The 14,270-nt window shown below is 38.9% G+C and overlaps 1 long non-coding RNA gene across 1 annotated transcript; it reads left to right on the forward strand.

Annotated features, from left to right (window-relative positions):
- The first annotated feature begins 6,493 nt into the window (after positions 1 to 6,493).
- LOC122441274 lies at positions 6,494 to 12,427 on the forward strand. Its single transcript, XR_006269312.1, has 3 exons — positions 6,494 to 6,691; positions 9,597 to 9,607; positions 12,416 to 12,427. It is a non-coding gene; the product is annotated as an uncharacterized LOC122441274 (long non-coding RNA).
- Positions 12,428 to 14,270: the final 1,843 nt, after the last annotated feature.

Raw genomic sequence — 14,270 nt, forward strand, 5'->3', positions numbered from 1 at the left:
CCCTCTTTCTGCAACAGATAGGTAATACAGGAAGTAGTGTATGGGTTTAAAAAAAAAAAGAAAGCAATTAGGTCCTTATCATAGACCACAAACACAATCATTTTTCCCTCCTTGTTCCACTATCTATTCCAATGTAAATTTATAGTTTTAAGGCTTAACTCAAGAGCCAAATAACACATTTATGAAACTATTCTCCCATTTAACTGTAAGAATGAGTTATTTTCCTTTAAACTTTATTATTTTCTTGTGCTATAAGCTTCCACTAGAGTTGGAACAATGTCTTATATATTTGTGTACCCCAGGGTGTCTAAACATTGGTATCCAATGTCAATTATCTTTCACAGGCCCCTTGTGGTTTCATATTCCACCTTCTATTCTCCAGAATGCTTGACAGTCCCTCCCAGTTATTTACATCAGCTGCATATTGTCCTTTGCTAACTGTATGTCTCTGTAGCCCCTTCCAAGGCTACTACTTTTATTTCTATTGATTAGCATTTCAGAAATTTGCATATTTTGACTTGTTGACATCTTATGCAGTTATGAAATCAATTACTTCAATTGAAGAGTACCACTACTAAAAATATCTATGTTACAGTAAGCAGGATTCTTTCCTCTAATTATATGGTTATTCTGCATTCAACAGTTAATAATGCAATAGCAAAGTCTTGCTGGGAGACACTCCAAATTTGAAGCTGTGTTTGGATTTTAAATTTTCTTTATGACATGTTTTACTTTTCTTATTTATGATGAGAATTGATAGCCCTAATGTATCTGAAGCTTTCCATGAAGAATTGATTTGGATATGTTGATTGCCTCTTCTAGATCTGAGTTCTGTATTTTTTTCTGGATGACTTCAGAGTTATGTACCTCTTGAAAACTTTGATACTGCAAATTTGGAATTTGTTTCATGGGGGGGAGAATTCTCAAAATGATTGCAAGAGCTTCAGATAAATCAATAAATCTTTGGGGAAAGAGTTAAGTTCACTCTGTGAACAATATGTTTAGAAAATAAATTATGTATGTGTTAGTAAATATGTGTGTGTACATAATATATATTCTTATATATGTATCATTTATATTCTTATACATGTATATATATATGTATACATATATGTACATACATATGTGTATGTATATGTGTCTTAACATGCATGTAAATTTTGGTTCTGTATAAGTTGGAGTTAACTAATTTTCATTGATTTTATTGTCCTTCTTATTCTCTAATAATTTTATTATCTTCAAAAGAATAAGTGAGAAGTCATATAGTAATGGTGAAATATGGCAATAAACTTCCAACATTTCCCCTGGACTGTAGGAACAGCAATATACATTTTCTACTTTCTCATGTAGTTAAGTGGCCCATTCTATTTCTACTAGGATTCCTTCCTGGAATTGCAACTCATTGAAATCAACTGTTAAGTCCATGAATCAAGGCAAATTGAAAGTGGTCAGACAGGAGATGGCAAGAGTGAACAACAACATTTTAGGAATCAGTGAATTAAAATGGACTAGAATGGGTGAATTTAACTCAGATGACCATTATATCTACTACTGTGGGCAGGAATCCCTTAGAAGAAATGGAGTAGCCATCATAGTCAACAAAAGAGTCCAAAATGCAGTACTTGGATGCAATCTCAAAAACGACAGAATGAACTCTGTTCATTTCCAAGGCAAACCATTCAGTGTCATGGTAATCCAAGTCTATGCCCAGACCAGTAGTGCTGAAGAATCTGAAGTTGAACGGTTCTATGAAGACCTACAAGACCTTCTAGAACTAACACCCCAAAAAGATATCCTTTTCATTATAGGGGACTGGAATACAAAAGTAGGAAGTCAAGAAACACCTGGAGTAACAGGCAAATTTGGCCTTGGAGTACAGAATGAAGCAGGGCAAAAGTTAATAGAGTTTTGCCAAGAGAACACCCTGGTCATAGCAAACACCCTCTTCCAACAACACAAGAGAAGACTCTACACATGGACATCACCAGATGGTCAACACCGAAGTCAGATTGACTATATTCCTTGCAGCCAAAGATGGAGAAGCTCTATACAGTAGGCAAAAACAAGACCTGGAGCTGACTGTGGCTCAGATCATGAACTCCTTATTGCCAAATTCAGACTTAAATTGAAGAAAGTAGGGAAAACCACTAGACTCAGGTATGACCTAAATCAAATCCCTAACAATTATACAGTTAAAGTGAGAAATTTAAGGGGATAGATCTGATAGATAGAATGCCTGATGAACTATGGACAGAGGTTTGTGACATTGTACAGGAGACAGGGAGCAAGACCATCCACAAGGAAAAGAAATGCAAAAAAGCAAAATGGTTGTCTGAGGAGGCCTTACAAATAGCTGTGAAAAGAACAGAAGTGAAAAGCAAAGGAGAAAAGGAAAGATATATGTGTTTGAATGCAGAGTTCCAAAGATTAACAAGAAGAGATAAGAAAGTCTTCCTCAGTGATCAGTGCAAAGAAATAGGGGAAAACAATAGAATTGGAAAGACGAGAGACCACTTCAAGAAAATTAGAGATACCAAGGGAATATTTCATGCAAAGATGGACACTATAAAGGACAGAAATTGTAGGGCCCTAACAGAAGCAGAGGATATTAAGAAGAGGTGGCAAGAATTCACAGAAGAAATGTAAAAAAAGATCTTCATGACACAGATAATCATGATGGTGTGATCACCCACCTAGAGCGAGACATCCTAGAATGTGAAATCAAGTGGGCCTTAGGAAGTATCACTAGGAACAAAGCTAGTGGAGGTGATGGAAATACGGTAGAGCTATTTCAAACCAAAGTGCTCACTCAATATGCCAGCAAATCTGGACAACTCAGGAGTGGCCAGGGACTGAAAAAGATCAGTTTTCATTCCAATCCCAAAGAAAGGCAATCCCAAAGACTGCTCATACTACTGCACAATTGCACTCATCTCACATGCTAGTAAAGTAATGCTCAATATTCTCCAAGCCAGTCTTCAACAGTACGTGAACTGTGAATTTCCAGATGTTCAAGCTGTTTTTCGAACAGGCAGAGGAACAGAGATCAAATTTCTAACACTCGCTGGATAATCGAAAAAGCAAGAGAGTTCCAGAAAAACATCTACTTTTGCTTTATTTACTACACCACAGCCTTCGACTGTGGATCACAACGAACTGTGGAAAATTCTTCAAGAAATGGGAATACCAGACCACCTGACCTGCCTTTTGAGAAACCTGTATGTAGGTCAGAAAGCAACAGTTAGAATTGGACATGGAACAACAGACTGGTTCCAAATAGGAACAGTACGTCAAGGCTGCCTATTGTCACCCTGCTTGTTTAACTTATATGCAGAGTATATCTTGAGAAACGCTGGGCTGGATGAAGCACAAGCTGGAATCAAGATTGCCAGAAGAAATATCAATAATGTCAGATATGCAGATGACACCACCCTTATGGCAGAAAGTGAAGAAAAACTGAAGAGTCTCTTGATGAAAGTGAAAGAGGAGAGTGAAAAAGTTGGCTTACAGCTTAACATTCAGAAAACAAAGATCATGGCATCCAGTCCCATCACTTCATGGCAAATAGGTGGAGAAAGCATGGAAACAGTGGCAGACTTTGTTTTTTGGGGGCTCCACAACCACTGCAGATTGTAACTGCAACCATGAAATTAAAATATACTTACTTCTTGGAAGAAAATTTATGACCAACCTAGACAGCATTTTAAAAAGTAGAGACGTTACTTTGTCAACAAAGGTTGGTCTAGTCAAGGCTGTGGTTTTTCTAGTAGTCAAGACTGAGCGACTTCACTTTCACTTTTCACCTTCATGCATTGGAGAAGGAAATGGCAACCCACTCCAGTATTCTTGCCTGGAGAATCCCAGGGACGGGAAGCCTGGTGGCTGCCATTTGGGGTTGCACAGACACGACTGAGGCAACTTAGCAGCAGCAGCAGCAGCATGTATGAACGTGAGAGTTGGACTATAAAGAAAGCTGAGTGCTGAAGAAATGATGCTTTTGAACTATGGTGTTGGAGAAGACTTTTGAGAGTCCCTTAGACTGCAAGGAGATCCAACCAGTCCATCCTAAAGGAAATCAGTCCTGAATATTCATTGGAAGGACTGATGTTGAAGCTGAAACTCCAATATTTTGGCCACCTAATGTGAAGAGCTGACTCATTTGTAAAGACCCTGATGTTGGGAAAGATTGAAGGCAGGAGGAGAAGGGGACGACAGAGGATGAGACGGTTGGATGGCATCACTGACTCAATGGACATGAGTTTGAGTAAACTCCAAGAGTTGGTGGTGGTAGGGAGGCCTGGAGTGCGGCAGTCCATGGGGTCACAAAGAGTCAGACACGACTGAGTAACTGAACTGACTGACTGACTGAGATCAACTAATTGATCTAATTACCTACAATTTTTCCCCCCTGTTTTTTGCTATGCTGCACAGCATGCAGGATCTTACTTCCCAAATCAGGGATTAATCCTATGCCCTCTGCTGTGAAGGTTTGGTGTCTTAACCAATGGACTACCGGGGAAACTCCCCTACAGATTTTGATCTAGATTCACACAGCCTAAATCCAATCCTAACACTTTGACATTTGGGGCTGGATAATTTTTTGTTGCGCACATTAGTGTGGTGTGGGATTTTTCTGTGCATTTAAGGATGTTTAACAGCATCCCTGGTACCAACTGGATATTGGTAGTACCACATTCTGTCTGTGACAATCCAAAACATCTCCAGATATTGGCACACATCCTCTAGGGGGAAAAAATCACCTTGGTCCTAATTCTTGCTGTGAACGATCAGATTTTTTCTTGGTCAGGTCTATACTGATAAAGATTAAAAAAATACCCTCAGCAAGTCATTAAAACTCTTAATTGTTTATTTTCTTATCTTTAAAAATAAGCATAGTATCCTATTGCCTACATCTTAGTGTGGAAGTGAGAATTAAAAATAAATGCCACAGTAGAGATGGAAGTAGCTATAATAAGTTTTACTCATTTTTTCCCCTCCCCCTGTTTTAAACATTAAAATAGACAGACATTAAATGCTATTCAAATCGTATCCCAAGGGGCTAATTTTGCTTAAAGTATATATGTATTTGGAATGTTGTTTCCTTGAGTCTTCCAGCCCCATAATATTAAGTAAGCTACCCTAACATTGCTAGTGCCCTGCCATTCTATAAGGAGTGGATGCCCCAGCACAGCATCCAACTGCTGCTGGGACCCTCATTTCACTGAAGGGAAGGGTCATGCAACACATGTCCTGGATTGTTCAGACAACACGTGCAAGGCCACACCCATTGCAGCAGGAAGAATTCCAATTTGCCAGCCCATCATGTAGGATGCTGAGATTCCCCACACACTTCCCTTTACCTCCTATTCCATCTTACTTAGCAGTCACTGAATGAAGGTAACAAATCAATTCCAAGCTGCAAATTTTCTTGGTAAATAGATCAAACTGCTGCCAGTTGACTGGCTCAATGACACAGCACAACATGACAGGCATGAAAACATCACCATCGGTGAGACAGGACAGAGTTCATCCAATTGAAATGCTGGGGAGATTGAACCTCAACCGAGGAAAATTTCTGTATTAATTGTTCTTGTAGCTGTGCTGACCAGCATACCCTAGTCCCCAAAATAAACAAACCAACAAAATAAAACTTTCAAATCTTTCCAGAAAACCCTTGAAGTTTCTTCAAGTTCTCTCTGAAGAAAATGATTAAATTATCCCAAGTTTAAATGAATAATCTTCATTATTAAGTCCCACTGTCACCTTATAAGTTCTTTATGATGTCAGCATCATCACCATCATCCTGGGTACTCCAGTAAGACATCCAGGCATGTTCTTCAATCTGTCAGTTTCTCTCAGTCTTCTAATCAATCAGCCCAACAGCCATCAGGAACTTCTTATTCGAGTATTTAAATATCTACCCAATTCACCCCCTTCTCTGCATCTCACTGCCATTTCATTCCCCATTACTCAATCACAAAAAACTAACCAAACTGATCACATGGACCACCACCTTGCCTAACTCAGTGAAACTATGAGCCATGCCATGTAAGGCCACCCAAGATGGATGGGTCATGGTGGAGAGTTCTGACAAACATGGTCCATGGAGAAGGAAATGGCAAACCACTTCAAGATTCTGGCCTTGAGAACCCCATGAAGAGTATGAAAAAGTAAAAAGATTCAACACTGAAAGATGAACCCCCCCAACCCCCCAGGTCAATAGGTGTTCAATATGTTACTAGAGAAAAGTAGAGAAATGCTGCAGAAGGAATGAAGAGACTGAGCCAAAGCAGGAACAATGACCAGTTGTGGCTGGTGGTAAAAATAAAGTCTGGTGCTGTAGAGAACAATATTACATAGGAACCTGGAATGATAGGTCCATGAGTCAAGGTAAATTGGAAGTGGTCATACAGCAGATGGCAAGAGCGAACTTGCCATTTTAGGAGTCAGTGAACTAAAGTGGAAATCAGTGAACTAAAACGGACAGGAATGGGCAAATTTAATTCAGATGATCATATCTACTACTGTGGGCAAGAATGCCTTGGAAGAAATGTAGTAGACCTCATAGTCAACAAGAAAGGCTGAAATGTGGTACTTGGATGCACTCTCAAAAACGACAGAATGATCTCTGTTCATTTCCAAGGCAAACCATTCAATATCACAGTAATCCAAGTCTATGCCCCAACCACTTGTTACTTGGATTATTACACTATTATCCTAATTTTCAGTCTACACTGAGAACCAATTTTCTAAATACAGGTGTGATTCATTTTCTGTAATGCAAATCTGGTAATATATTCACATGCTCAAGACCCTTCTCAAGTGACACAGCTGATTGAGTCCAGGTTCTCTTCCCCCCATACTTAATACAATGCCACGTATAAGGTGTGAGCTCAAAAAATAGCTACTGAATGAATGTCTTCTTGAAACATTCTCCACATAGAATTGCATTCCAGTAGAGGGCAGATTTTCATCCAGAAACTTCTCCCAAATGAGTGCAGGCTACTTGAATTTAAATGCTTCCTCTGCTTACTTGGTCTGTTATTCAAATGAGACATGAGAAAGGAAGGAGATAATGACAAAAAACATTAAAATCCGTATATGAATATATTGTAGACAACTGAGGATTTCTCTGTTGCTTTGAAATTTCACAAAACAGATTCAAATCTCCTTTCTGTTCCAGGGTTCTGTCCTGTGTAGTGGAGTGACAAGAGTGTTGGTATCAAGAAAACTGTGTCCTGAATCCCAGAGTCCTGTTCAAATAATTTGTTGTCTGCTTTTAGTATCTTTATCTATAAAATTGGGAAGATAAAGTTCTTTTATTAGGAGAGGCACTGAGGCACAAAAAAGAATTACTCAAATGAGACACATTACAAGTGCACAACCATCAACTTCTCACATAATTCTTGTTATTCTCAATTTCTTGAAATCTATTGATGGACCCTGACAGCTTTGATAGTGACAATTTGCCCTTAGGTATCAAGTTAAGAACATTTTTGTTAAAATTTGCACTTTGTAATTTCTCATTCAGTATATTATTTAGTTCTCTGAAAAAATCCTGCAGTGTCATATATTTTTATTCTCTCCAATTGAAAAGAAGGATTTAAACTTAAAAATTATTATATTTGTTTTACTCATCTTCTATTCTTTAAAAAGGAAATATGGTTAGGAACAAAGTATATGTGGAAAACATTTTTATCCCCAGAAACACATCTGAAAAATAGGACTGAAACACAGCTTACCATGAACAGAAGAAAAAAAAAAAGGTTTTCCTGGTTTTTACAGATGCAGTTACTTCAAATTACCATTGCATTGCAGAAAGTCTTTGTGGGATCAGTGAGTATGTTTAAACAGAGCAGAGAAGTCCCAGTCCAGAGTTAAATGCAAAATGTGCAGTATCTATAATTGGGTGTGCAAGTCATGTCAGCAAAAATGTTTAATCCATAGAGTAGAAAAATCTCCCAAATCAGTTCTCTAAAGTTCAATACTTTTTGTTTTACATTTCAATTGATTGTTCTGACATTAGATCTGCATCCTACGTTGCAGGGCATGTGATGAGGGACTATCAGAATAATCATTACCTTTCCTTGAAAATATGGTTAGTATTCTAAGATCATGCTTTATTTTAGGAATCATGAACCTAAACCAACTGGGGTCAGTAATTCCATTATATAAGTTATTAAAAGAGCAGGACAATGTCCACCCGGGAGCATTATGTTAAAGTTATCTCAGTAATTTCAGCATATATTCCAGCTTATTTCTGAATATCTTTGTTGCTCTATATTTGCAAACACTATGTATATGATATATTTATGCACATGCTTCTTGGTTGGGGATGAGTATTAAACAGTTGAAAGTCAGGGAGCTGAAATCTAGAGTCATTCTGAACTTAATAACTTGTAGTTTTTTCTGTCTTTATTTTTTCTTATTTAAGAAATGTGAGTAACATTAAGCTACCCTCTAAAACTGTTTAAAGCATTAGATATCAGGAAAGAATTTAAAGTGTTTCATAAATTGTAAAATACCATACATATTTAAGGTATTTTTATTATTGTTACAAAGAAAGTGCAGGCATATTTGTTTTATTATGCTTTGACTTTTTGCACTTCACAAGTTTTATAGATCGAAGTTTTGTAGCAAATCTGCAGGGAGCAAGCCTGTGGGTATCATTATTCCAACAGCTTTTGCTCACTTTTCAATTTGCTCTGTGTCAGATTTTGTTAATTCTTGCCAATATTTCAAATGTTTTAATTATTATTACATTAGTAATGATATTCTATAATCAATGAGTGATCTTTGATGTTACTATTATAATGGTTCTGGTAAGCCATGAACCACACCCATATATAGCAGCAAACAGTTGATAAATATATGTGTTCTGACTACTTTGCCAACTGGCACATTCCCCCTCTTGCTCACTTTCCTAGGACCTCCCTACTCCCTGGGACATAGCAATATTGAAATTAGACCAATTAATAAGCCTGCAATGGCCTCTAAGTTTTCAAGTGAAAGGAAGACTTGTATGTACCTCTTTTGAAATCAAAAGCTAGAAATGATTAAGCTTAGTGAGGAAGGCATATCAAAATCCTAGAAAGGTCAAAAGTTAAGGCCTCATGTACCAGTTAGCCAAGTTATGAATGCAAAGGGAAAGTCATTGAAGGAAATTAAAAAGTGCTACTCCAGTGAACACATGAATAATAAAGAAGCAAAATAGTCTCATGGCTGATACAGAGAAAGTTTTAATCATCTGGGCAGAAGATCAAACAACCAGCCAGTACATTCCCTTAAGCCAAAACCTAATCCAGAGCAATGGGGTGGGTGTTAAGTTGCTCAGTCATGTCCAACTCTTTGCAACCCCATGGACTGTAGCCCGCCAGGCTCCTCTGTCTATGGGATTCTCCAGGCAAGAATACTGGACTGGGTTGCCATGCCCTCCTCCAGGGGATCTTTCCAACCAAGAAATCGAACCAGCATCTCCGGCCTTACAGATGGATTCTTTACTGCTGAGCCACCAGGAAAGCCCTAATCCAAAGAAAGGCCCTATTCAATTCTATGAAGGGTGAGAGAGGTTAAAAAAAAAAAAAGAAAAAAGAAAGCTGCAGAAGAAGTCTGAAACATGCAGAAATTAGTTCATGAGTTTTATGGAAAGAAACCATCTCTATTAACATAGAACTGCAAGGTGAATCAGCAGGTGCTGACGTAGAGGCTACAGCAAGCTATCCAGAAGATCTAGCTACGATCATTAATGAAGGTGCTACACTAAACAACAGATTTTCATTGCAATGCAACAGCCTTCTATTGGAAGAAGATGCCACCTAGGACTTTGATAGCTAGAGAGGCAAAGTCAATGCCTCACTTCAAAGCTTTTAGTATTCTTAAAGTTCTTAAAGTACTTAAAACTTAAGTGCTCAGTTGTGTCCAGCTCTTTGTGACCTCATAGACTGTAGCCTGCCAGGCTCCTCTGTCCATGGGATTCTCCAGGCAAGAATACTGGAGTGGATCGCCATTCCCTTCTTCAGGGGATCTTCCCAACCCAGGGATCAAACATGGGTCTCCTGCATTGCAGGCAGATTCTTTACCATCTGAGCCACCAGGGAAGCCCTCAAAGCTTTAAAGGACAGGCTCACTCTTTTGTTAGGGTCCCATGCAGCTAGTGACTTTGTGTTGAAGCCAAAGTTTATTTACCATCCCAAAAAATCCTAGGACACTTAAGAATTATATTCAATTTACTCTTTCTGTACAGAGTACATTCTATCAATGGAGCAACAAAGTCTGGATGACAACACATCTGTTCACAACATGGTTTACTGAATATTTTAAGCCCACTGTTAACACATACTGCTCAGAAAAAATATATATTCCTCTCAGAATGCTCATTGATAATGCATCTGGTCATCCAAGCACTCTGATAGAGATGTGTGACAAGATTAATATTGTTTCCTTGCCTGCTAATGCAACATCCATTCTGCAGCCCATGGATCAAGAAGTAATTTCAACTATGAAGTCTTATTATTTAAGAAAGACATTATGTAAGGCTATGGCTGTCATAGATAATGATTCCTCTTATGGATCTGGGCAAAGTAAACTGAAAATGTTCTGGAAAGAATTCACCATTCTAAATGCCATGAAGAACATCTTTGATTCATGGGGAGGGGTCAAAATATCAACATTAGCAGGAGTTTGGAAGAAATGCATACCAACTCTCCCAGATGACTTTGAGAGGTTCAAGACTTCAGGGGTGTAAGTAATTGCAGGTATGGTGGAAATAGCAAGAGAACTAGAATTAGAAGTGGATTCTGAAATGTGACAGAACTGCTGCAATCTAATGGTAAAAGCTTAACTGATAAGGTGTAGTTATGGATAAGCAAAGAAAGTGGTTTCTGGAGATGAAATCTATTCCTGGTAAAGATGCTATGAAGACCATTGAGATTACAACAAGAATTTAGAATATTACATAAATTTAGTTGATCAAGCAATAACAGGGTTTGAGAGGATTGAATCCAATTTTGAAAAAAGAAAGGTTCTATTGTGGGTAAAATGTTATGAAACAGCATTGCAAGCACAGAGAAATTGTGAGAGGAAGATTTAATCAATGTGGCAAACTTTTTTGTTGTCTTATTTTAAGAAATTATCCAATCCTCAGTAAGCATCACCTTGGTCAGTCAGGAGCCATCAACACTGATACAAGTTCCTCTATGAGCGAAAATATAAAAGGCATATTGAAGGCTCAGATGGTTACCACTTTTCAGCAGTAAAGTATTTTCTGATTAAGATATGTATGTTGTTTTTAGACATGATACTATTATACACTTAATAGACTACTATAGTGTAAATATAACTTTTAATGCACTGGGAAACCACAAAATCCATATGACTCACTTTATTTCTATATTAGCTTTACTGCAGTGGTCTGGAATAATCTCTCCAAGGTATGCCTGTAGAGCTAAGACAGAACTAAAGAAAGCTTCTTGGATGAGAAGATAGAGGGGTTCAGGGGAATGAATAAGCTGTTTGCTTATAAAAAATACCTCTGTGTGATGCAGCTATTATAACAAGAGAATTCCAGGGCGGTCTTAACCTCAACCAGACAAGTCCTGACGCTACATCTTGGTACTACCTAGAATCTGTCAGTGTACACCTATGTATATTGTCTATCTTGAAATCCTCTCAATTTTTTTACATTTAAAGTACTTAATCTACAATTGTTTGGCTCTTATATATGGACATCTCTGGTGGCTCAGACAGTAAAGCGTCTGCCTGCAAAACAGGAGACCTGGGTTCGATCCCTGGGTCAGGAAGATTCCCTGGAGAAGGAAATGGCAACCCGCTCCAGTACTCTTGCCTGGAAAATTCCATGGACAGAGGAGCCTGGTGGGCTACAGTCCATGGGGTCGCAAAGAGTCAGACAGGACTGAGCAACTTCACTTTAGTGGTATAAATAGCTAGGGGCAAGCTCAGAAAAAAGAAAAGGGGAGGGCCGTTTTCCTAAAGCTGTCTTCACAGAGTGGAATTTTTCTCGCTTCCCTGGTGGCTTAGCTGGTAAAGAGTATGCCTGCAATGCGGAAGAACTGGGTTTAATCCCTGGGTTGGGAAGATCCCCTGGAGAAGGGAATGGCAACCCACTTTAGTATTCTGGCTTGGAGAATTCCATGGACTGTATAGTTCAGGGGGTCGCAAAGAGGGACATGACTGAGCAACTTTCACTTCACAGTCAAGGAATGATACAAAAGTTGTTTTTTTTTTTTTGGTTTTTTTTTTTTTGGTACCACTTTCCCATCCTAAGCCCATTTAATGACACTTTCGTGAAGCCCAGTCAAAGATTATGAGTCCTTCTCATCATTGTAATTCAGGCAGCCACCTTGAGACTTTAGGAGTTGTCATGTAAGCAGAAACCCATTTCTCACTCTTGTCTTAGGCTGAAGGTGAAAGCTATTCATTAGACAAGAAATACTATCATCATCTCTACCTCTTGAATTATATATATTATAAAATATTTACGTTCAACCTCTGATTGCTAACTCTGCAATGAGAACTTCTTATAATGCTTTTTCACTGTACATCACTGATTTGAGAATTCAAATGACATAGATTTCAGCTATCATTCTTTTTTTTTTTTTTATTAGTTGGAGGCTAATTACTTCACAACATTTCAGTGGGTTTTGTCATACATTGATATGAATCAGCCACAGAGTTACACATATTCCCCATCCCGATCCCCCCTCCCACCTCCCTCTCCACCCGATTCCTCTGGGTCTTCCCAGTGCACCAGGCCCGAGCACTTGTCTCATGCATCCCACCTGGGCTGGTGATCTGTTTCACCATAGATAATATACATGCTGTTCTTTCGAAATATCCCACCCTCACCTTCTCCCACAGAGTTCAAAAGTCTGTTCTGTACTTCTGTGTCTCTTTTTCTGTTTTACATATAGGGTTATCGTTACCATCTTTCTAAATTCCATATATATGTGTTAGTATGCTGTAATGTTCTTTATCTTTCTGGCTTACTTCACTCTGTATAATGGGCTCCAGTTTCATTCAGCTATCATTCTTATATATTAGTCTTTAGAATATTTTTTGTTTTAGTTCTTCATACATAAGCATGCCCTTCAGATCCCTCCCCTGGATGGAAGTTTCATTTTTCGTTTACAATGTAACATTCTCATGGTCTTAACATTTTGTTCCTCTTTGAAAGTAGGCTGATAAGGATGACTGAGAGATGGGCACGACAAACTAGAGACAAGTCTGCTATAGAAGCACAATCGGGTACAGTTTCAGTTCAGTTCAGTTCAGTCGCTCAGTCGTGTCTGACTCTTTGAGACCCCATGAATCGCAGCACGCCAGGCCTCCCTGTCCATCACCAACTCCCGGAGTTTACTCAAATTCATGCCCATCGAGTTGGTGATGCCATCCACCCATCTCATCCTCTGTCGTCCCCTTCTCTTCCTGCCCCCAATCCCTCCCAGCATCAGGGTCTTTTCCAATGAGTCAACTCTTCGCATGAGGTGGCCAAAGTATTGGAGTTTCAGCTTCAGCATCAGTCCTTCCAATGAACACACAGGACTGATCTCCTTTAGGTTGGACTGGTTGGATCTCCTTGCAGTCCAAGGGACTCTCAAGAGTCTTCACCACAGTTCAAAAGCATAATTTTTTGGTGCTCAGCTTTCAGTCCAACTCTCTCATCATACACATGACACTGTAAAAACCATAGCCTTGACCAGACGGACCTTTGTTGGCAAAGTAATGTCTCTGCTTTTTAATATGCTATCTAGGTTGGTCATAACTTTCCTTCCAAGGAGTAAGCGTCTTTTAATTTCATGGCTGCAGTCACCATCTGCAGTGATTTTGGAGCCCCCAAAATAAAGTCTGACACTGTTTCCACTGTCTCCCCATCTATTTCCCATGAAGTGATGGGACAGATGCCATGATCTTAGTTTTCTTAATGTTAAGCTTTAAGCCAACTTTTTCACTCTCCTCTTTCACTTTCATCAAGAGGCTTTTTAGTTCCTCTTCACTTTCTGCCATAAGGGTGGTGTCATCTGCATATCTGAGGTTATTGATATTTCTCCCGGCAATCTTGATTCCAGCTTGTGCTGCTTCCAGCCCAGCGTTTCTCATGATGTACTCTGCATAGAAGTTAAATAAGCAGGGTGACAATACACAGCCGTGACGTTCTCCTTTTCCTATTTGGAACCAGTCTGTTGTTCCATGTCCAGTTCTAACTGTTGCTTCCTGACCTGCATACAGGTTTCTCAAGAGGCAGGTCAGGTAGT

Source organism: Cervus canadensis, chromosome 5 (assembly GCF_019320065.1).
Source record: "Cervus canadensis isolate Bull #8, Minnesota chromosome 5, ASM1932006v1, whole genome shotgun sequence".
NCBI classification, from domain to species: Eukaryota; Metazoa; Chordata; class Mammalia; order Artiodactyla; family Cervidae; genus Cervus; species Cervus canadensis.